This window comes from Castanea sativa, chromosome 7 (genome assembly GCF_040712315.1).
Source record: "Castanea sativa cultivar Marrone di Chiusa Pesio chromosome 7, ASM4071231v1".
Classification (NCBI taxonomy): domain Eukaryota; kingdom Viridiplantae; phylum Streptophyta; class Magnoliopsida; order Fagales; family Fagaceae; genus Castanea; species Castanea sativa.
Genome location: NC_134019.1, coordinates 16,606,536 through 16,631,382, shown reverse-complemented (window position 1 = coordinate 16,631,382; position 24,847 = coordinate 16,606,536). Strand labels below are relative to the sequence as shown.

The following is a 24,847-nucleotide window of genomic DNA, read 5'->3' as shown; positions in this document are numbered from 1 at the left end:
GTGAAATTTTTGGTGCCTATAAGTACAGTACTCGACTTATTATTGGCCAATTTGCATAATAAATAACAACTAGGGTCTAAATTTACTCAACAAGTTTTTAATTCATATAGACAAAACATGACTTGACAATTCAAGAGAGATCACCTAGCTTAAGACTCTTATGTTGCATGTGGATTTGGAGAATTCTGGTGTTTGAAGCCAAAGCAAGAGAGGACTCTAGAGTAGTCCAAAATATTATGTGGTGAGTGGTATGGTCAATACCAATATGTATTAGTTCTTGCACGATTGCCAAGTAAACATATACTCTCCCCAAAACACACTCAAAATTTTTATTGAAATAAGCATCGAAACAATCCTTCAGATGAAGGCAAACAATATGATAAAACAATGATTCTCACATACTTTTTTATTGTATATCATCCTTACATATTACCCGTTTCACGTTTTAAATGTGGACATTATTAAAAAATGTGAATATCGAGTGTGAAATTATGGTTGTTATATGTATGTATGAAGTATACACCAAAGAGTGTGAGAAAACAATTATTGAATATGATAACATCTAAATTCAAAAGTCCACAACTTTTAATTTTGGATCCCAAAAAATAAAAAGCCAATGTGTCATGCCAAACACACAACTTTAAATCATTTGTATATTGAAAAAAATCCAAATACAAAGTGACACAGCTAGAGTAATTATATGACAAAAAAAAAAAAAATCAAAATTTTAATTACATGGTAGTTGCACTCATTTAGCCACAAACTTATAGTAAAATATTTTTCCTTAGAGGTTTGAGAGAATGAGATAATAAATATTTTAGATATAAACTTTTAAAATTGGGCAAGGATTTGCTGCATACTTAGTTGCAGTAGGTGTTGCATATTGGCATACATGTCAAAATATTATAGAGACACCTGTCAAGTGCCAATTTAATGAAAAAACTTCTGTTAGTCCTTGACCTTCTTCTTCGTCTTCCTCCGTTCTTCTCACTTCTTAGATACCCATCCACAAAACCAAATAAAAAGACAAATCTCTCTCTCTCTCTCTCTCTCTCTCTCTCTCTCTCCCCTCCTCCTCCTCCTCCTCCGTTGCTCTCAGATACCCCCCCAACCCATCATGAAACTCATCAAACCACCACCACCACCACATGCTCTGGCCACCAATCCCACTTGACCATGTCTACATCTACCACACCTATAAAGACATATATTCAAACTTTAATAATAATCACAATCACAAACGGAAACAAAAATTTATTTTACAAATTTCAGGAAATAATTAGCTTTAATGGAAAACAAACCTAGAAAATTGGGAGTTGTTGTCTTTGCCATTGTTAGGGACAATGTCGTGAAAATAATAGGTATGTGGGGGATGGGAATGGCAAGGAGAGATAAAGGGATTGGGGGTGGCACTAGTGGAGTGAGATAGGGAAAAGGGGGGGGGGGAAGGGGGGGAACTGGCAAAGAGGGAAAGGGGTGAAGTGGTAGAATGGAGGAGACATAAGGTGGATGGGTGGGGATGACAGAGACGCGGTCAGGTGAGATCGACGGTTAGAGAATGTGGTGGTGGTGGTTTTTTAAGGTTTAAAGGTGAGTAATCTGACAAGATCGGATGAGAGAGAGAGAGAGGGAACTGATGAGGTTCTGATGAGAGAGAGGGATTTTTCTTTTTCTTTTGGTTTTACTAGTGTGTGTGATAGGGAGAGAGTGTGTGAGCGAAACGTTAAGGTTAAGGGTTAACGAAAGTTTTCATTAAATTGCCACTTGATAGGTGTCGCTCTAATATGTTGACATGTATGGCAGTATGCAGCAAATATTTGCCCTTTAAAATTTTTATGTATATAAGTTGTTTGAAAATATTTTAAACCATAAGAGGGACATAATTCCCTTCATTTTCGGATTCAGATCCTCTAGAGTTCCTAGAGTACTCTACCAAGTAGAGTTCATTAAATCCTAACCACTCTTTAATGATTTAATGGTCTAGATTTTGCCATGTCAGCATTTCATTAACAATTATCTTAATTGTTTTGTTTACAACATTATTTTATTATTTCAAGAATATTATTAATGAAATGCTGACATGGCAGAATCTAAACCATTAAATCATTAAAGAGTGGTTAGGATTTAATGAACTCTACTAGTAGAGTACCCTAAGAACTCTAGAGGATATGAATCCTTCATTTTCAGTTATGTCGATCACTAGTTCAGAATAGACCACATTAACATTTAATGAAAAACTTTTTTTATGAAAATTATTGTGCCCTTGGATTTGTTATTAATTTTTCTTTGGTCATTTAATTATTATTAAAGCTGTCCCTATGATGACCAAAGAAAAAGTATTTTCCACACGACTCAAGGACTTATCACACACCTATATAACACTCACTAAATCTCCTTGAGCATAACAGTCCCAAGTTGCTATCAACGCAAGTTTGATCGATTCATATTTTTGTAGTCATTGTCCTTTGAAAAAAGTGAACTTCCTAAGTCCCTATAATGCATTAATTAATGCTTTTAATTAGCAATAAACAATGTAGGTGAGACTACATTATTAGTCTCTGAAGTTTACCCTGTGAGTGCAATTGGTCTCTTAAGTTTTAAGTAAGTGCTCTATTGGTTCTTTAAGTTTCAATAATGACCGTTGTTAGTCCTTTATTAACTGCCATTAGTATTATTGTCTATGTGGCTAATAGAATAATGATATAACATAATTTTAATTAATTTGGCACAGTGCACATCAACAATTAATAATAAATTAACGGATCATATTTTAGATAAAGAATTTATTGAGATTTTAAAAACTCTTAAAACACTCATTTAAAAAAAAAAAACACAAAAAAAAAACAAACAATAGATCAGTGCCGAGCAAATTCTACAGGTAAGTATCTTTGTTCTCCTAGGTCTCTCCGTTGGTGTCCAAGCCTCCACGCTTCTTGACCCTTAAAATCCTTACAAAGCTGTTCAGCCACATTCTAAACCTACATCTTGCCTTCGTTTCCATCCACCAAGGCAAGTCCTCCATAATGACTCAACAATCCATATCCGAATTCTCCACCAACGTCCCAAGTACCTAATTATTCAAATATCTCCATCCCATAAACACTTGGAAAAGTGTAGAAAGGAAAATATATCGAAGTACAAATTGTTAAATTATAATTTATTCTTCTCAAATTAGACAAGGTTTAAGACAATCCTTTTTTTATTTTAAAAAATCATTCCAACCTCACTAGGCTAATAATTATTATAATATGCAAAAAGGCTAATTACTGGTTCATTTGAATGAAATCCAATAGTCATGGATTTTGAAAGCAAATTCTCATCAATAAGTCTAGCAAAGCATATCTTTAGTCTTTACACAACACTCTTGCCAAACGCTGTAGTATATTAAAATGCAATATCAAGAACAGGATGATGAGATCTAGTTTAGACACAGGCTAGGATGTGGTGGATACTTTGGCAGTGAGGTGGAGGCTTGGACGAGTCGAATTGAAACCGGCGAGGACATGGATGGATAGTCATCATTAGAATCTTTAAAATCACTTAAAACTCCAAACCTTTCAAGTGACCATCAATCTCCTCCCAAAGTCTCTTCATCGGCGTCACATTCAAGAGACTTGGTCATCAAATGGTGACTATTATTTTAATTGTCAATATGACCTGTTAACTTACTATTTTAATTGTCGATATGACATTATGCCACATCAAATGTCGTGAATTTATTAAAATTAAATTTTATAATATTTTAATTTATAAAATGTCACATCAATTAAAAATATGTCACTGTTCCATTACTCACATAGTAACGACAGTTAACAAAAAGACTAATACTCATTATTGAGACTTGAGGAACTAATAACACTCAAAATTTAAGAGATTAATTGTGATAGGCTAAGAATGTATTGACCCATTGTGATGAATTAATAAATTAATTAGCCAAGTTTATTAATTAATCAAATTAACATGCAAACGCGTGGTAGCACAAACAAATCACTAATTAACTAAAGTATGCAGCGGAAAATAATTTGACACAATGATTTGTTTACGAATGGGAAAACCTACATGGCAAAAACCCCATCGGGTGATTTTAAGGTCACCACTCCCGAGAATTCACTATTATCACAACAAGTGGTTACAAGTAAAGGAATCCCAGTACCTTATACCAACCTACAGTTGAACCCTTACCCCAATACCCAATTGGACTTGTTTTGTAGTGACAATCTCTCATTTTCAATACACGGCTCCCAGTACGTTACTAACCAATTGCGCGAATCCTAGTACGTGACTTCAATCACCAACTAGAGAAGATTGTTGGTTGCAAAGTTCATCAGTTCATCACACGATGAAGATCACGAAGTTGCTTGGTCACAAAACCCGATGGTGTACAAGCACAGTAGCTTCTTCAAGAATTAAGGCAAACTAGGTTTCTAATCACACTTGAGGAATTATACTTTTATGCAATTGTGCTCTTGGTTATGCAACCTGATACGACCCTTAAAATAATCTTTTTATATGTTTAGGGTTGTGAGAAAGAAAGCCTAAACATACAATCACAGATTGAATGAAAAACAAACCAAACATTCTGAGTTTCATAAACCTCGACAAATACCCTATCTGTCGAGTTGCTGTCAAGCCACGGGCTGGAACAACTCTTCAAGTCTCGATAGATGCTAGCTATCGAACTTTAATGAACAAAACTTTTCACACTTAAATTTTGGACAGACTTACATGACTTTAAGACTTAAACTTGAACTTTTGTTCCTTGAAGTATTAAACACATCCTAGGTCTATCCAATTACAAGTAAAGTGTATTTTGTCAAAAGATTAGTCAATTACATAAAATAGTGACATATGTTCCTAACATTGAATCACATATGTCCTAACAAATTGTACTCATACGATAAACTTCAAGGACCAATAGTATAGTTTTACCAACAATGTATAAGTTGTTGGACATTATTTTTGTAAGTTGTTGATGATATACTACTATGCAACAAAATACTATATATGCAAATGACATGTTGATGATATTTTTTTATAATAAATTGAAGCGGGCCATCCTATAATTATCCATCATGTGATATATTTGAATCTTTCAACTTGATTAACCGTATTCGCTTACTTGGTCCAAAAATGGTGTTGATAATATTTTTTGATAATGAATTGAAGCGGGCCATCCTATTAATTATCCATCATATGATATTTTTGAATCTTTCAATCTGATTAGCCGTATTCGCTTACTTGTTAAATTTGGCTTCACTAATGCCTATATATAACTCTGGCTCACAAGCCAATCTTTAAAACAGTTTTGTGTGTAGTAAACAATACTTTTGTTGTCTTTATTCTCTAAGTCATAATGGTGAGTGGCAATTCCAACCAAATATTCATTTTGTGGACGTTTCTCTTGCTTGCCATGGGTGCCTCCTTGGGGCATGGCCATAAAGGCACAAGAGTTGGATTTTATTCCACTATGTTGAAATAAGTATATTCTTTAAAATAAATAAATAAATAAATTTGGATACGCTTTTTACATTGATCAAAATTTAATAACCTAATTCAAAATATAGAGTCCGTTTGGATAGAACTTATTGCTGAAAACTGAAAATTAAAAACACTGTAGCAAAATAATTTTTAAATGGATAAAAAACACTGTTTATTCCAGAAGTTACTGTTCATTGGCCTAAAATCACTGTTCATGACCAATGAACAGTAACAAACACGCGTTGAAAAAAAAAAAAAACTGGACGTGGACGCAGAAAAGTGCTATCCAAACGCCCTCATAATGTAAACACAATTGTGCAATTCTTAATTAAATTTACAACAACCAATCAACTACTCTTTTAACACAATAAAAAAACTGTAAAAATATTATGTATAATTAGAGCTGAAAATATTTTTTTATCAGTAATTTGAACTGAAAATATAGAAGTCAACCTTTCGAAACCCATGCCCGTATCAACATGCTTAGCAGGCAGGGTTTTAAAGAACCATCACTTTTCCTATTAAACTGCCACAAAAATCAAAATCTATAAATAATAAATCAAATTCATTCTTAGGCCACATAGAAGAAGAAGAAGAAGAAGAAGAAGAAGAAGAATATACACAAATACAGTAAGGAGTCTTTTCTTCTTTGAGCAACCATAGATGACAATGAACTTAGTTGCTAAATGCTCATCAACAAATTATGGTAAAGAACTTTCCATATGCAAATAACTAAAAGTCAATAAATATGAATTAAAACAAACCAAAACTGTAAAACCATTGCTTTCACCATCACAACATGAGAACAAACATTTACAAAATCAAAGGCTAATTGTACTTCAAAAGGAAAACCAAAAAACATTTTTCTATAATAAAATCAAAGTCAAATTTCCAATCTCCTACTTACCAACAAATTATAATATAAATGAATAAAAAAAATAAAAACATTTTTCTATAATATAATCAAAATAAAGCAAACTAGCTAAAACTAAAAGAAACACAATAAACAAAAACAGATAACTATGCACATGCTTAAACTCATCTCCATTCCCCAACAGTAACTACAACTATTTGTTTTGAAATTCAGCCCTAAGATGCCCAACATTAGACTATACTAGGTATGTGAGGGAACTTGCGAGGCATAAAAGGCCGCAACAAACCTTTCTGAATTTTCCAATCAATTGGATTTAGACTAGTTGCTTCCAGTTTTAGCAAGAGCTCATCCTTCTTTGGAATGGGAACTAGAACTTCAACATGTTGCAATAAATGTGAAATATATTCATCTTTAAAAGCACCTACAGGTACATTCAACATAATTTCAAAGAATTCTAACACTATAGCTCTGTAAAGCAAGCAGTAAATGCAAGGAAAATATTTACAGAAAATAAAACCACAAAACTACAATCACAACTTTAAGTTTCCAACTAGAAAGATTTTGGGACCACGAGCTGTCACTAAGTTTCCACAAAGGCTACGATTAATCATTTTGAGACCAAGGCTTCTAAGGAAGTCATAGAAGAATGAAGTACTGAGAAGGTGCAGCCACAAAATAAAGTAGTTAAAAAATATCATAATCACAAGATGGGACTTTCGCTAGCAAAAGCTTCCCTACCCAAAATGACAATCAGAACTGAGACGAAATAAAGGAAGGAGATTTATATAAACATCACGGATCATTTATTAAATTAACCCTTTATGCATTCCAATATGAACCCTATTTCAGCCACTTAAGCTTCATCATCATGAGGAACAAGAACTTATCGTAGAGGTGAGATACCTACATTATAGTCAAATCATATACTTCACCTAAGTACCATAACCCTAACTCTATTTTCAGTAACCACAAATCGAACTCATTTAGGTATGAGGATCCATGCTATTCCAAAACTACATCAAAGCAAATTCAATTTTTTTTCTCAATTTGAAGTCCCTGGTTCTTCATTTTTTGTCAAACAAAACTACATCGGAGCCCATAATTATCCTCCCTTGAGGTTTGGAGGGGGAAAAACAGAACTTTGACATAATCTTCAACTTGGCATCACTAACACAGACTAGGCTAAAGAATGATTCTATTATTTATTTTAAGGTATGTACCTGAAATCTGTTTACTCCTTTCAATAGCTGCAAGGATGAAATTAACTCACAGAAACATGAATTTCAACACATATATGAGTTTCATAATAATAAACAAATAAATAAAAGAAAAAATAAGCAAACAAATATCTAGACAATATTTGGATATATTGTTCCTAAGAAAATGTTATATCAGTCAATAAATCCTTCAAATAGCAAGTTTGATGACAAAACATGGCACGGCCCATATTGCACTATGCACATTATTAGTATTAATAGAACAGTTATTTCTCGATGATGCAGCATTAAATGCGTAATATATTTGTTACCACACACAGGAATCTTATTTCCTTGCATTCTAAAGTTTGTAAAGGCTGTACTCATACTCACAAACAGCAATGTATAATGTAAAAACAAATGCTTCCAAATGAGAAGGGTAGGAAAGAGAAGATGAAGAAACAAGAAAAAAGAATTGGAAGGAAAGGGGTGAAAAAGTTCGCAGCATCATATCCAGCATTCTAGTATTATTCCTCAAGGTTCCCCACATACAGAAAGAGCTTTCTGCAACAAGCAAAAACACCAGTAACTTGCTCTTTGGACCATGAAGTGATTTGTATAACTCACCCCCCCCCCCCCCCTCTCTCTCATTACATGCATATCCCCAATCCTTTTCCTAACATGAAATTTCAGCTTTGTTAAAAAGCTATAGTTATTCAAAAAAAATTCAAGATATGGTGCTTTTTTCATACGGCTTTCTAACATACGCCCAATTTAATCCCAGATGCCAATTTGGCTTCACATGGGTTGGGTTGAGCCTCCAAGGATGACAATTCTAGTAGCAGGTGAGGGCAGCATATTAGTAGTGACTACAGACCCGAACAATCACACTCCAGTTGGGAGATGAAGAAATTCAAGGGTTTTAGTTAGTTTCTAGGTGTTAAATATAATGGTTTTGAAGAGGACTTCTTGGAGTTGTTTATTGTAGTTAAAGCAAATCTGGAGAATGAGTCTTGATCCTAGCCCAAGAAAGTCTAAAAAGGTCATGCAGAGACAAAGGGTTCTAGAGAATTGAAGAATTTAATAACCAATGTAAATTATGAGACGGGGCTCCAGAAGAAAAACATCTAATAGCAGGAGGGCAAGTATAGAGCTATGTATCTGAAGCATCAAACCTTGAATATTATTATTATTTTTTTGGATAAGTAAGAATGATGATTCTGAGAGATTGAGAGTCAGTATTTAGTAATTTGTTGAGAAGCTTGTAGGGCAGTTATCATGTAGATTGGCTGTATGTGGATTCTGTAGGGGCCTCAGGTGGTATATTGTTAATGTGGGACAAGAGGACTATGGAGAAAGTAGATGAAGTGGTGGGAGATTACTCTTAGCCATGTCGTTTCAAATTGGTGTCTTTTGGTTTTGAGTGGGCATTTTTTGGGGTTTATGGACCTAATCGTGACTCTGATATGAGATTACTTTGGGAAAAGTTAGTTGGGTTTTTTAAATGGTGGGAAGTACCATGCAGGATCCTCAGGTTCAAGCTCCATCAAGGTTTTTGCTACTCTCCTTCCCACTATCTCATTACCATGGAATCTAGAACTTTACAACAATGAACTCCACATTACACTGTCACCCTTTCTTAGTGCCCGTTACAACACTCCAATGTCCTCTCCAGAACACTTTCATATATGGCTACCGAACTCTCAATGTCACCACATTTCCCATGCATATCAAACAAAGCAGATTGGATATGCATGCTTCCATGATCAAAGCCTAATTTTAGAACATAAGAGTGAATCTGCTTACCAAATTGAATATTATTGGACCCACTAGAGCAATTCAAGAAGCCTACAAATGATCGAATCGAAGGCCTCTTCCCCCAAAATTGCATAATTGAAAATAATTTGAGAGCATCAAACAATAAACCATTATTTGCATAGACTGCAACAATTGAATTCCATGAAATCACATCCTCCACTGGAATACTATCAAATGATTCTTTTGCATCAACTAAACTTCCCCAAGCAGAATAAAAATCTACCAAAGCATTAGCTACGAATATATTTGATTCTACCCATCCAAACTTAACAGTGAGGCAATGCAGCTGCTTTCCTTCATCTAAAAGTTTCTGGTTACTGCAACCACGAAATAAATAACAAAAGGTAAGACCATTTGGCTCCACACCATCCAATCCCATTTTAGAGAACAACTCTAATAACTTATCTGATCAACCTGAACCGCTGGGTTCACAATACCCACGTAATACCAAATTCCATACGGCCAAATTTCACTCCGACAACTCATTGAACTACTTGAAAGCTACATCATCATGCCCCATATGCATATAAAGGTCAACAAGCGAACTTCCAACAACCAAATTCAAGCTAAATCCAAATGTAATAACCCTGCAGTGAACTTGAATTCCTTCTCCATAAAACCCTGCATCACTACAAAAACCCAAAACAGAGGAAAATGTGGATGGGCTTTCTCTTACTCCTTCTTGAACCATTTTAGCATAGAGGTTGCTATGCTTCGTAAAAAGGATAGGAGTTTATTTTTAAAGCTAATTCAAGAGGGTGGGGGCAAGTAGTCCATGGAAGGCCATGCCACAAAGAACAAGCCCCCAAATAATTCAACCAGTACCAAAAATGTAAGCTTCCTCCAAAATGTTTTCTAAACTAAAAACTTCCACCAACTAATATTTTCTTATAGCATAAATATATTTATTAGAAATCAAGAGCCTCGGTATAATGAAAAACACTGTTGTTTTCATATAGAATAGGAAAAAGCTTTGTAGAGTTTTTCTATCTAATGGGATGACAAAAAGGGAAGGAAGATCAGTTCAGACTTCAAACTGAGTACTAAGGCTGCAAACCAAAAAATTGGAAATTAGTAACCATCTATATTACAATGTGCATTATAAAATTTACAACTGAGCACATCTAATCAATTACAACTTACAGCTACACATAATCGCATAATTCTCAGAAACCCTCCTGGTAGAACAACCAACAAATGTAAACAATAGTAATGAAATTTATCAAGAACCTGCAACTCACTCACTTACTCACCAATTGACGTTCTTGCTTTCAATCTTACAGACAGTGAAATTTGAACTCTCCTTGACCATTCATTGAGCTGAAATACCAATGCAAATGCACTTGCAATCACATTGAAAGCACACAATACACAAAACCACAAATTCAATTTTGACATAGCATTTCAAATTCAAGAACAAAAACCACAAAAGTTCAAAATACTCAAAGCGAATAACAAAGTATGGACAAAATTGGAGTCCAAGCAAAAACAAACTGATTAGAAATAAGTTTTTAAAACTACGAAATCGAGATAAATAGAAAAAATACCTAATTGAAGGGTTTGGATAGGGAAAAATGTGAATGTCTGAATGTAGTAGTACCAACTTGGTGAAATCAATTCGATGGTGATGATCTTGATGAGGAAATCAAAACGAAAATCGTAAAAAATATTTAATTTATTTTTTCCCCGTTTATTTGACTGTTAATATAACTTTTTCTTATTAATTTATTTTTTAAAAAACTTTTTTAACAGGTATGTCAATTGTGGATTTTTTTTTAACACATGTTTCAACGGTTATACCAACTATGGAAATAAATATATGATTTTCTTTACTTTACTCAATAGTCGTGTATAACCGTAGAAGTTTAAGGATTTTATTAACATTTTTTAGTGATCGTAGATAAAAATATGTTAAAAAAAGTAAAGTTTGTTGTAGTGTAATACAAATCCTTAAGCTTTTCATGCACCACCTCTGAGTGCCCAAAATACATCTAATCCTGAAATTATTTTATTTTTCTGTTTTTAAAAGCGACTTAGAAAATCTAAAATAGAAGAGAAAAGTAGTGAGCTCAATGGTTCAGTAATAATAACCAATGACCTAAGCTAGCTAAACAAACCATTAAAAAAAAACTAACATACACAAAATTTGTAGGCTTGGAAAAAAATCATTTTAGTTCGTTTTGAACTAGTGCTTACATGATTGAAAATAGTTAACAATAATATCAAATATTCATTAGATTTTGAAAGAAATTCTTACAGTTTTGAAATATCATATATATCCGTAGACAGAGGTCAAAGTACATCATACTATAGTGCTTGAATTGCGAGAACATAAAGCTCCATCTTCATTTATATCTACGTTATGAATGACAATATCTTAGTTGCATTGAGTTTTATTTAAGAGTCCAAACCAGTAGGTGCTTTGATAAAGATGTGTCCTATATTCCTATATATGCCTGACTGGCCATGAAATGTTTTTACTCTATAAAATCTTTTCCATAACTAAATTGAATAAATTCTCTCTAACTTATTATGTGACACTCATAAAATCATTCATGTGTATTAAATTTCATAATTTATGAAATTATTTAAACAAATTACATAATTATTAAGTAAATCATATGTCTAAAAACTACATATAAGTAGTTTATAAAATTGTCACCTAATAGGCTGCTAACTAAGGGAGGGGCTTAAGTCCACTCCGTCCTGTACACTGAACCTAATAAGAGGTTGAAATATGAAATTTTTAAACATACGACAATATAAGCCAGCAACTAACTTTGACTAATTGACAAACAATAAATGATATATGATGACGTATATATCTTTCCTTGCTAAAAATCTATGAGAGAACTTTCAAAATAAGCGTCGAGTCAACTAGTCAAGTGTCATTTTGAATAAAGCAATCCGGATAGGTTGTCTTTTTGCAAATGGAGATCTTGTTGCTTCTTGAATGATTTGAAGCAGTCAATAATTTACATGATTGAAAATAGTTAACAATAATATCAAATATTCATTAGATATTGAAAGAAATTCTTACAGTTTTGAAATATCATATATATCCATAGACAGAGGTCAAAGTACATCATATTATAGTGCTTGAATTGCGGAAACATAAAGCTCCATCTTCATTTTGCATTGAGTTTTATTTAAGAGTCCAAACCAGTAGGTGCTTTGATAAAGATGTGTCCTATATTCCTATATATGCCCGAGTGGGATGAAATGTTTTTACTCTATAAAATCTTTTCCATAACTAAATTGAATAAATCTTCTCCAACTCATTATGTGGCACTCATAAAATCATACATGTGTATTAAATTGCATAATTTATGAAATTATTTAAACAAATTACATAATTATTAAGTAAATCATATGTCTAAAAACTACATATAAAGTACTTTATAAAATTGTCACCTAATAGGCTGCTAACTAAGGGAGAGACTTAAGTCCACTCCATCCTGTGCACTGAACCTAATAAGAGGTTGAAACATGAAAATATTTAAACATACGACAATATCCGATCTAATACATAGAACATTGAACCCATGCCAAAGCAACTAACTATATACGCCATAGAATTCTTGTTATCACGCTATAAGCCAACAACTAACTTTGACTAATTGACAAACAATAAATGATATATGACGACGTATATATCTTTCCTTGCTAAAAATCTATGAGAGAACTTTCAAAATAAGTGTTGAGTTAACTAGTCAAGTGTCATTTTGCATAAAGCAATCCGGATAGGGTTGTCTTTTCGCAAATCGAGATCTTGTTGCTTCTTGAATGATTTGAACCAGTCAATAATTTACTGACAAAATATGTTTCTTTCTCTGTTTATTTTTAAAAATATAAAATTTAATAATTATTATGATGATTTTAATAAGTATTTATTTTATTATGTTTATATGTGGAACTATTTCGTCTACCATATATGATGTAGTAAGATTTTATTGAAGGGTATAAATATATGAGGTTGTGATCCTTATAGAATATAATCTAAATTAAAATTATATACTACAATGATGATGTGGAAAATGTGAGCTTGAAAACATTTATGTAGAAATATTAGAAGAAGTCAACATAAAATTAAATATTTTGATTTTATATATATTATAGACAAGTGGGAAGATGCAAAAAATTGTTCACATGTCTTTTTTACACAACTATTAAAATCCTGCAAATGGAAATTATGTCATTGGTAAGCTCATATAAAAATCATATTACCAATTGCAACTTATAATTTAATCATTGTTAAAATATTATGACTTTTTTGTTTTTGTTTCTAACATTAGTATTATTTGAATTTATGGAATCAACTTTAGTGTTACTAAAATTTTTAACATGGCAAACCAGGTGTACACACAATGTGTTGTCTATTTGTTTTATACTAATAGATGAGATTGAAAAGAGTAGGCTATGTCATAATACCTTTTAAAACTTACTACAACAGATAGTCACTAAGGAACTTAAATTATTAAAAAAAATAATAATAAAAAAGAACTTAAATATATCAAGATCACACAAAAAATACACAAATTGATAAAATTAAGTTAGTTTAGTATATAATTTTTTTTCTTTTCAAATTCAGGGTGATAGTTTGAACACCTTGACTATAATGTAGAGCCGCCACTAGCTGCATCGAAGCATGTGAAAATATCTATTAGTAGTTGACCTATATAATTATGAACATAATGTTAGACCTATTTGTAATTTACAAACTCAAAAAGTTGTGAAAAGTTTTTTTTTTTTTTTTTTAATAAACAAAAGTTGTGAAAAATGTATATCAGTAATATATATAACTGCATGAAAAAAAGGATTAAAGAGCATATTTCAAATCAATCCTTAAGAAAATTATAAAAAGAGACTCCTAAACAATTTAGTATTTTTTTAATAAAAAAATTCTCTCTCTCTCTCCAATCCCTGGAATTGTTTTTCAACTATATGTGGAACATAGATACTAATATTGATTGGAATGAAATAAAGGTTAAGAGAGAGAGGGTCAATAGCCTAGTTATTAGTTTCTGATCAATTATTAGTTACCGAGATTAGCTTACCTTCTTCGTATTTTGAGATTTAATATTTCTATGTAAACTCGGTGTACGTGATAGATATAACTTGAAGAACATTTAACGAGGCACTGAGTTTAGATTAGTTAACTATTCATACATTTGGTTGTCATTGGCAGATCAATGATACGTATTAGAGTATCATGGATGTTAGTAATGAGAGCAAAGAAAAAAGAACACATTGTTTTATGTGGAAACCCAATCTACCTGATGAGAAAGGATGAAAAACACAGTTGTGGTAGAGAATAGTCTAGCTCTAGATACTAGTTATACTAATAAGAAAATAGTGAACCATGGTCTCATGGAGGTCAAACTCTTCCTTTTATAGTTGTCGTTGTACTTCTCTTGAAACATCCTTTGAAACACCCTTTCATTTACTTTGTGATTTATGTGTGATCCTAGCTAGTCAGTTTGGCACCAAATCCAAACCCCCTAACACTTTGGACTTTTTTTTCCAAAACAAAATTTGCTAAGAAGTTTTGTCCATAATACTTTTATAACAAATTCAAGGTGGTAAGTTACAAGTTCTAATTTGAACCATTATTAAAACTATTTTTTCACCCACTAGTAACAGCCAATAACAATCAGTCACTTAGAAATTGTTGTGAAAGTTTTGGAAAAAGTCACGGACAACATTTTTTATATTTTTTAAAAGTTGTGAAATGGATTCCTTGCTCCTCCCTCTTGAAATCTTTTTAAAATTTAATACTAAGGTAGTTCCAAATGCAACCAAGGTTCTTCTAGGGTTGGTGATTTAACTAGAGATCATTTTTGGAAACCGGATTCTAAGTTTTTCCCGTAATACAGATGTTACTATTACTGTAGCGGCAGAATAATAGGCTATTCGTGGCGGTTTAACACTTGCTTAGTAACTTGATATGGGTATTTAACTTGCTTAGTAATACTTCTTTATTGCATCCATCTTCTAATGCTCTAAATTCTGATTGTAGGAGAACCCTCGCTTGACCTTAGCAAGTGACCATTCCGCATATATATTGAAAAGAAAATAAATGTGCTGATGTTTTGAGAAACTCTAATAGCTAGTCTTCTTGCGTTTAATTATAGGATTTTCCCTCCATCTTTATATTTTGTGTACTTCTGAGAAGTTCAAAGATTAACTACTTCTAGACTTGTGTAATATAAATCTCCCTGGTACTTGTGTTCTATGTTTACACTGTATTTAGTTATCTTAATTTTTTAGTATAAAGCTCTCCTTAGAAGCGAAAAAACAAAGATATTGTGATTATCTTTTTATTGTGGATCGGCATTGACATCAATAAAATGTAGAATATTATCTTATCAACGAATGACATAATTTTTTAAAATTAAAAAAAAATTAAAAAGAAAAAGACAAGAAGGATTAGGATAAACAATGTTGATAACCTATTTCAAAGTCGCAGCCCCCGATTGAGCGGCGCTGCTGGCACGCGCAATACCAGCGAGGCCCTTCTGTAAGTACACCTCTATCCTAGAAAAAGAACTTTTTTTGGGCTCATTTTTTAATCTTATATAAACAATGTTGATTGCCTATTTCAAAGTTTGCCCAAATTAATATTGTTGATGTCCCTATTGCATGAGTTGTTATGTATGGCTCTCAAAAAAAGTGTTGTTTATGAAAATGTTTTTATCGAACTATTTTAGGTTTCATTAATTTGTTCAAATTCATAAGAACATGGCGCGTGTCATGCAATTCAAGAGCCACGCTAATTTCAAATACTTTTGTAGTAAAATATAATTATAACAGCTCTAAACATCTCTCTTTTTATATTTCTGTATATTTTATTTTTTACTTTTTAAGAAATGCCATGTGATGAGAAGTTGTTCTGAATTACATTTGTTTCAATGTAAAATATTTTCGCAAAAACATTTTATTTTTTAGTGTTTGGTTGTGTTTTTGAATATGGCTCAAAAAACATTTTCTAGAATTTGACACGTTATAAATATTATTTTAAAAAATTCCATTTATATTGGAAAGTAAATGACTAAAATATCTTAGGAACCTCCCAAAAACCCAAAATACATCTCAAACCACCAAAATGATGTTAGGGTTATTTTGAACATTTCAGGGCTATTTGGATATTTTTGTTCATTTTGGAAGTTTTTAGGGTATTTTGGTTATTCTGGTGATTTCAAGAACATTTTGGTCGCTTTAGAATTTATGGAGTGTATTTTGGTTGTCGCAAGGGTATTTTGATTATTTTGAAAATTCTATGGACATTTGGTCATTTAAGAGGTTCAAAGGGTATTTTTGTCATTTTAGACTTTTTTAGTGGTAATGTTTTGGTAATACTAAGAGTTTCTAGGGTATTTTGGAGTTTCTAGGGGTATTTTGTTTATTTCAAGGATATTTTGATCATGTTGGAGATTTTGGGAGTATTTTAGTAATTTTGAAGATTTCTAGGATATTTTAGTAATTTTAGAGTTTCTAAGGGTATTTTCATATGGTGTCTTTGCCCCCGCCCCACATAGTTTGGTCTTGCCCTATCCTCACTGCACTCCACGTGACGGAGAAAATTTTCTTACTCCATCCTCGCCTCTTGGGGCCTCGCGAAGCCCTGCCTCACCTCGTAAAAATTTAGTCTTGTTAATTTGCCCTAGAACTGTTACAATTGTTTTAATGAAACTTGTTTCATTAATAAAAATGCAATTGAAATTATAACTAAATTCATCCCATCAAATCAAACTAATTTTTAGCAAAAATTAAATAATATTATCCAAGTATTTAACAAGATGATATCACAAAAAAAAAATCTCATATTATAAAAAATAACAAAATAGAGGCAGAGAGTCACATTGGGTAGAATAATATAAGTTAATATTGATATGTTTGTTTAAATAATAATATTTTAGGGTATGGAAAATCTACAATTATAATCCTTGTTAACACGAGGAGGAGACAAGGAGGGGTGGGGCAGAGTTGGCTTAAAAAGTCTAAATTCATCCCTATCACGTCTTGTGGTATAGGGCTAAAATTTCGCTCCATCCTTGTCCCACTATCTTTGCGTGAGGGGGGAGGAAGGGGGGGAACTCGTGCGGGGCGAAGCGGTGTGAAGTGAGTCAAACGGGATGTGGCAAAATTGTCATCCTCATTTCGAATGTTCAAAATGAATTTTGGAGATTTCGAGAGTGTTGTAGTCATTTTAAAGGTTTCAATGATTATTTAAAATTTAATTTTGGAGTTTCCTTTTTTATTTTTGTCATTTTCAATATTTTGGGGGTATTTTTATAACTTTTAGATATTTGAGGTATATTTTAGTTATTTTAAAAGATTTTGGGATAGATAGTACGAAGGGATAATGATCGAAAATGTTTTACTCTTTTTTATTTTTATTTTTTTTTTATGCCCAAAAGTCTACAACGCTGATACCTACATTTTTTTGGTCAACTGAATTTTTTTGTTTTTTTTTTTTTTTCAGTTTGACCAAAGATTTCAAGCCACTCAAAACACGTAAAAAAACAATTTTTTTTTTATTTTTTTTTATTTTTAACATCGAAACAAATGCACCCCCAATATATGCTGGATTTGAATTTCTAAAAATTCAATCTTTTTCGAAGAAGGTTATAAGTTGTTAAATACATAAACGAGTGGAAATATCGATAAAATAAAAGCAAACATTAGCCTTCACCCTAGAACTTGGACTCTTAGAGTATTTAAATTCAATAGTTATAAGTGAGAAGTGGAGAATCTTAACCCTGGTTCTCTTAGTAAAAAAGATCAAATTATCCTCTCAAAAAAAAAAAAAAGAAGATCAAATTATATTACTAAACTACAAAACTTTTGATAAATAAAACATATATAATTTTAAATAGTGTTGCACCATGGAGATACCATATATATCAACCTATAGATTCATAAAAAGCTAAACTGTACGTCTCTGCATTTGAAAAAGAAATTGAGAGAATCCTAGTATTAATAAAATGCCGTTAAGCATAATAGTCAACAATACGTTAATAGGTAAAAAATAACATCTGAGTATCATATAAAAATGGACAAAAAAAAAAAAAGAAAAAAAAAGTGAGAGCTCTCAAATATTAGAGTGATATCTGATACGTGAAAATATGATCAGCTAGCGCATTTGTACTTAAAGTCAATATTACTTGAAGAGATATGAACAGATATTGACAATTTCCCTGGTTCATTTATAGCGGCTGTTACTGTGCTTGATCCCTTCAGAGCATTTTCATCAAAGAATGCAAATATTTTAGCATTTAACATCTTAAAATCTTACTTTATCTATTTTAATCACTTTTCAATACACCCAATATCAAAAGTTTTATATTTTTACCATTTCATCAAAATATTATTTCTTTATTATTATTATTTTTTTATTCTCAATCTATCTATTCCTCTCTCTTTCTCTGTGTATCTGTCTTCTCTCAAACCCACTGCAAAACCCACCCCCCAGTTACTGCCCACACCCACTGCTATCAGCCACCACCACTCACACCCACTGCCACAGCCACCACCGCCCACAACCTCAACCCCCAACCACCAAAATCACAAACAAAACAAACCCAAACCATAAAAGTCATACCCACCCACCATCAACCACTACCGGTCTAGCGCAAAAACTGATCAAACAAATACCCACCACCACTGGTCCACCACAAACCATACCCATCCAAAACCAAATCACAAACCCACCAAAATATGCCCAAATGAGAACCCCTGTACAAACCTACAATTTGCAAATTGGAACCCAAGGCATGAGAGAGATAATCATAGATCTGAATTGGTGAGGGCGAGTGGGCGATGTTAGGAATGGAGGCGAATCAGAGACAAAGACGACCTGTCGACGTTGCGGCCAAAGAGTAGAGAGATCAAGTGACTGAGAGTAGAGAGATCGAACTTTAGAGATGGAGGCGAAGACGAGCTAGTGATGTTGCAGACAAATAGCTATTATTGATCGGTGACGAGTAGAGATCAGCGAAGAGTAGAGATCGGGTATTGGAAGAAGAGACAACGTCGGACCACAGACCATGAACCACGGGAGAGAGAAGAGACAAGTGAGATAGGAAAGAGAGATAGAGATGAGAAATAGATCCGTTGGTGAATGAAAAACCTTTTTTTTTTTTTTTTTTTTTTTTACAATCCAACTATAGTGAGCTGTTATTGATAACAGCTCACTGTAACTTGGTGCTAAATTTTTTAAGATTTAGCATGTTTGATGGAAGTGTATTTTTATCATTTAATGTGCTAAAAATGCTAAAAAATAGCATTTAACATTTTTAGCACCTTTAATGGGAATGCTCTCATTGTACCAAAAAAATTCATTATTAAATTGAAAAACTTTCGCAAGATTGACCCTCAATCTATTAACTTACATCAATAAATAAAGAATGTTCAATACATATGGTATTTCATCTCCTGAGTTTACACCAAATGGAAACAAAATACAATAACAAATTGTTGGAGCATTTTAATATTAAATAATTAAAATGAATAAATGTTATAACATAAATGTAAAGATATGGGAGTGAAAATGGAAGATGAGGAGGTAGTGAAAATGTTTAATCTCGCATTGAAAAGGAGATAGACTATTTTGTTCTTTTTAATTGTGGTGATTAATGAGCTAACATGAATTATCTCAAATATTAGGCCAAATACGTGCGCAAGGGGGAGGTGAAGGGTGGAGGTGTCTAGCCATACGACACTTGTTGGGCTGTTGTATCCTGGGGGAGACAAGTCAAAGACGGTCTGTACCGGTTACAAAGTTTAGCCAACCAAGGGCTTGAATCTCCTTAAAGAGAGTGAGTGTCACGCCTCAATCCAAATAGTGTTGTGTAATCTCTTTCTTTAAATTAATAAAAATTCAGAAGTATTATTCAGTTTTTCTTTGTGTTATTCAGTCCATTCAATAAGGTGATTGTGGAGAGTACTAGTGACAATGGGGATTCTTCTGATGATGAAGTACCCAAGAAGATGACCCTTTAAGAAGCCTATGATAAGCTATGCACTAAATTTATAAACTCTGAAAAGAATTCCCATCGTTGTAGAGAAGAGCTTAATGAGATAAAAACTGAAAAAACTGATTTGTCAGTCAAACTAGATGAGACTACAAGGTCAGTTGAGACTCTTGTTATGGAGAACATCTTATTAGAAGAGAAAGTTAAGAATCTCAAGGTTAAGCTTAGTCAAGCTAGAACTCAAATAGAGAGGATATCTAGTGCAAAGCTTGATGAGGTATTAAGTGCTCAAAATCCTAGTTTTGATAAGACTAGCTTAGGATATGCTATTCTCTCTGGCCTCTCATCTTCCATGGCTTCTAAATCAAGGACTGTCTTTGTGCCCCAATCTAAGAAAGTTGATAAAGGTATGAAATTCAAAATCGATTTGGCTAATTTTAAATTCTTTGTTAGACCTCATGTTTGTCACCATTGTGGTGTTTCTAGACACATTCATCCTAATTGCTTTAAGCTGTATCCTCAAAAGCAAGTGTCCGGTCACAAGTTTCCTCTCAAGGACCTATACCTTTGTTTGAAGAGTTATTAAAAACTTTGAGCTTTTTAACTTAATTTCAGGAGAATCTTAATTCTTTATTTCCTTTAGTAGACATATTAAGACACATGCCTTTTCATTTTCATGGCTAAAGACTCGTGCTGTGTGGGTGAGAAAGGAGCCTAAGACTTAAATTTTTTTTTTGTCCTTTGCTTTAATTCTTTCTATCTAAAGTAGGACTCTCTTTGCTTGATTTCTTATTTTCTTTTGAAATCATGCTTTCATGCATCTACATCTTTCTTTCATGCTTTCATATTGTTTGTCTGTTTTTGTTTGGTTGTTCAGTCTTTATTTTGTTTATTTTTCAAAATAAAAAGATAAAAAATATATTTATACAAAAATAGTGTGTGTTTGTGCACATTGATACTTATGTACCTTGATTGGCTATTGAAACAAAGTTTTCTAAACTTTGTATCTTTTGTAACTTAGATGAGCATCTCTATGTACAACTAAGCAAGTGAGTTTTGTGGCTTGTATTTGTGATGAGTAAGATTAAGTAATCTTTTGTACTTAAAACTCATATCACTCTTTTTGACAGAAAAGATTAGAAAATCCTAAGAGAAAGGCATAAATAACCATTTCACCATTATTGCCCGCCAATCATGAAATGACATCTATATGCTTTGGCATAGCAAAAATGCAATGTCAATGACATTTTTATGCTTTGACATAGCAAAAGGGCAATGTCAAAAGCTTAACATCATTGAGTATTTTTTCTCTTTCTTATATGCCCATGTATGGTATGCTTAAAAGAAAATATGCAAAAAAAAAAAAATCAAAAGCAAAAAAAAAAAAAAATATATATATATATATATATATCAAAATGCTTTATATATTATTGCAAGTGTGTCTTCTAGGAGATGTGAGAGTTATAGGATGTACCTTGAAGGTGATAATCCTCATCAAGCATATAATTGTGTGCAAATTAAATTCATTTTCACATAGCTCAAATTGTCATAATGTGAGACACTTATGTAATCTTGCGATGTTATCACGCACAACGTGCAATATTCTTTGCTATTTTTGATATATGTGCAGGAATACATGTGTTTATGAATGTTCACTAAACTATCTTGACTTGTTTTTAAGATATAAAATTGGTTAAACTTGTTTATTGTGTGTGTGTGTGTGTGTTTTAGATCTTAATGCTTGACATTTTTATTGTTGAGAGATGTTTTTAAGAACTTAAAATGATGATTGGATCTTTGGTTGAGTAACATGCTTGATTGCATTCATTTCTGTGTTTTTCTTTTATTTGAAAAACTGTTTTTACACATCTCGACAGCTTCCTGATACCTCTCGACAGCTAAGCTATCTATTGAGCCTTTTGATCTTTCTTTCTTGACAGGAGTTAATGTAATCTCGATTCATCAAAAATTTTGAGAATTTTTCTTGATAGCTTCTCAACAGATTCTCGATTCATCGAGAAAGTTTCTGTCTACTTGATAGATGCTTGATCGCTGTTCGATCCATTGAGATTGGCTTCTGCTCGATAGCTGCTCGACAGCTTCTCGATCTGTTCGATCTGTCGAGATCCTCTTGCATGCATTATTTTTCACATGTTTTGCATCTTTCTATTATCTTTTCATTCATTACATTTATGCATTTATATGGACTCCTTGTGGCCCCTTGATCATCTTTTTGTTTTTCGGGTGAAGCTTTATAGCTTCTTGTACCCTATGTCATCATACATCAAAGATAATATCTGTAAGTAACCATGGTCACATAGATAATATCTATCGAGGATTAATGAATCTTGACAAATATATCTATTGAGGTCTCGACAAATAGCTCGATAGCTGTATCTATCGAGAATTACGAAATTCAGATTTTCAAATTTGATTTTCGGCCCATGCTGACATGTATGTGAAGGATTTCTTTTCTTAAAACCCTAGACATATATAAGACTTATTTTAAAGGCTGTCACATATGAGAATACAAGGAGAACACATGTAAAAGGTGACCGATGCTTTATTCTCTCTAAAAGAAGCTACTAGGTCATTGTGCCTTAGGGTTTTGTAACCAAGTGCTTCTTGATCTTCATTGTTAATGAAGTGAAGAACTTTGCAACCAACAATCTTCTTCAAGTTGGTGAATTAGTCACGCACTAGGAGTTGTGCATCATTGGTTAGTCACGTACTGGGATTCGTGCATCAAAAGAGTGGCATTCATATATTGAAGAGTTCAGAGGTTCTGAAGCGGTAAAAGGTTTCTGCTGTAAGTTCATCTACATGGATTGTAGAGTCTAAGGATAAATGTTTTGTACTAGATCTGAAACTTCTCTTTACTATAGTGAATTGCTTTTCGGGAAAGTTTCTCTCTAGGTTTTTTACAGTGAAACTAGTTTGTTTCATTGGTTTTCCTAGGTTACCATATTTTGTCTTATTTATTTCTCTGTTGTGCATGATATTGACATAATATTGATATTAGTTTGTTTTAACAAGGTTTATTTATAATCAATCTAATCAACAACTTGGGTTTAAAACTTGTTAATTCTATCAACCGGGGTCTAAATTTCCCGACATAAATTTAGGATATGAGATGTTTTTGGGATTAATTGCTACCGTTGTTTCCTCATTGAATGACTCTACTGTTTGCTTATTTTTTGTAACCGAAGGTTCCTCAAAACTGTCCTCATCATCAATGCAAACCCTAGCCACCTGCGTGTCCATCAGAGCATTATGCGATAGATCAACCTCCAATGAGACTCCCTCATCCTCATCTTGCTGCTTCTACTACTTGGAACTTTTGCTTACTCTATCGAAAATTCTAGGGAAAAAAAAAACACATTCCTACCCCTTGCTTGGAATGATGCCGCTTTAAGAAAAGAGCCAAATTGCTTTTGGTCTAGATTAAGCTTACCTCTACTTTGTATCCATAGCTCGCAATCTTTGTCATTGTGAGTAAAACGCCCACACCAGTAACACAACTTGGGGAGTCACTCGTATTGAAATCACACCCAAGATTTTTCACCATTCTCCATAGTTATCAATCTTCCTTGACATAGTGAAAGGTTAATGTTGATTAGGACACGAACCCGAATAAAATTGCCTCCATCATCATCAGTCGATTTAGATGACTGACGCACATATATCGCCCACAATCTCACAAATTTGTTCGGCCACTTGTTTTGACAGTAAGCTTATTGGGATACGGTGGACTTGTACCCAGAACCAGGTTTTATGAAACTCCAATTCATGTAATTTTGAAGACTCATTAAATTTTTTTAGCACCATTAGGTATTTATCGAAGCTCCAAGGCTAGTTCTTGATAATCCTTTCAATGTCTAAACTATTGTCAAAGACAAAAAACACAACATGGTTTCCCATATTTCGGATTTTGAACCCATTCTCAGATCGCCAGAGTTGCTTGAACGTTCGGACCACAGCTTCCATAACGAGGAATCGCGGTGTAAGGAATTTGGCTGCAATAATGTATTCCTTAGCTTGTTGGACTCTTGGAAGAAACAAACCAGACTCTTCCTTCTCAGAAAGGGTTAAATTGGGTACTTTCTCTTAAACATTTATTTACTGCTCGGTATATCTTTCCTTTTTTTTTTTTTTTTTGATAAGCTTGGTATCTCTTTCCTTCATTCTTTCTCGGAAACAACCTATGCAGTAACTTGTTCGATCACTTTTTCAACAGTGTCGGTGGGGTTAAATTATAAATGGACATGGTTAGGTAATTATAAGATAAAAAACTCTGCCTCGTGTTCACGTGAAAGTTGAAACACTATTCCGTCAAGCCCGCCATGCAAACTATGGAAATGATTGGGGGGACAAACTCTTGAAGCCAGCTACAAGCTGGGCCATACATTATTTAATTTTTTGGAATCATTTCAATTTGAATAGCCGTCTTTGTTTACTTGTTACAAAAATTTGACTTCACTCTTGCCTATATATAACCCTGGCTT

At 33.0% G+C, this 24,847-nt stretch overlaps 1 pseudogene; it reads right to left on the bottom strand.

Annotated features, from left to right (window-relative positions):
• Positions 1-8,129: 8,129 nt before the first annotated feature.
• On the bottom strand, positions 8,130-10,764 carry LOC142644047 (putative pentatricopeptide repeat-containing protein At3g15130; annotated as a pseudogene).
• Between the last annotated feature and the right edge of the window lie 14,083 nt (positions 10,765-24,847).